Source organism: Seriola lalandi, unplaced genomic scaffold, assembly GCF_002814215.2.
Source record: "Seriola lalandi dorsalis isolate HSWRI2012SDOR001 ecotype SW California unplaced genomic scaffold, Sedor1 jcf7180001957009, whole genome shotgun sequence".
Classification (NCBI taxonomy): domain Eukaryota; kingdom Metazoa; phylum Chordata; class Actinopteri; order Carangiformes; family Carangidae; genus Seriola; species Seriola lalandi.
The window spans coordinates 1-887 of record NW_019427678.1 but is presented as its reverse complement, the minus strand read 5'-3'; the positions used below and the strand labels follow the sequence as shown (position 1 = coordinate 887).

At 51.3% G+C, this 887-nt stretch overlaps 1 long non-coding RNA gene across 1 annotated transcript; it reads right to left on the bottom strand.

The window, feature by feature from the left end:
- Nucleotides 1-17: 17 nt before the first annotated feature.
- Nucleotides 18-887, bottom strand: LOC147820439 (uncharacterized). The gene is made up of 3 exons (XR_015436847.1): nt 831-887; nt 508-746; nt 18-399 (listed from the first exon to the last, which is right to left on the bottom strand). It is a non-coding gene; the product is annotated as an uncharacterized LOC147820439 (long non-coding RNA).

Below are 887 nucleotides of genomic sequence, written 5' to 3'. Positions count from 1 at the left end.
TTTCATCACATCAAACATTCAAACTTCAAACAAACAAGTTTGAAGTACTGGAATGTATCCCAGCATGCACTGGAAGGAAAGCACATGCCCTAACAGAAGTTGATCTGCCACAGGAGTTTCAGGTCACCTTCCTCTTCCTGTAGGCTCTGGTCCTGGGTACAGGTAGTCCAGGCAGAGGAGGGGGATGAACAGAGGAGGGGAGTGGTGCTGGAGCGAGGGGAGGACCAACAGCACTGGATGAGGGGCCATGCTGTTCATCGTCTGAAGGAAGAGGAGGAGGAGGCAGATCCCTGCTGGAGGGCCCAGGCTGCTCCTCCGGGACATTGAAGTTAAAGGACTGTCCTTGTCCCACCTGGACCAAGGACAGACCCTTTGCTGAAGGGAGAGTCTGGCCAGCACCTCGAACACACAGACAAACACAGAATGTTTTAGGATTTTCAGCTTTCATTAAAAGATAAATCACAGAACAGATTCCAACACACCAACAGCTTCATGACAAACTCTTACCACTGAGTCCTCAATTCAATTCAAAGAGCTGGATGTTGGTCTGAGCCTCATCCTGGGGCCGGCCAGCACTGCCTCTCTGATGCCACAAGATCCTTGAGAATGAATGACCAGCGAGTCCTCAAGGTCCCTCTGGACCACATGGCCACTGGGTGAAGACGCAGAGCCGGTTGCAAACGGCCTCCACCAGGCGGCTAACACTGGCCCAGTTTGCAGGGCCCGAGTTCAGTCCAAGAAGACAGCTGAAAGATAATCAGAGAGCAGTGTGTGTTAATGTAGATTTGATATTCATTAGAGGAAACAGTGATATCTGAAGTGAATCTCACCTCTGGAGACTCTCCTTCCCAGGACAGGAGGTGTTCTTCCCCGTCGCTGCCTTGAAC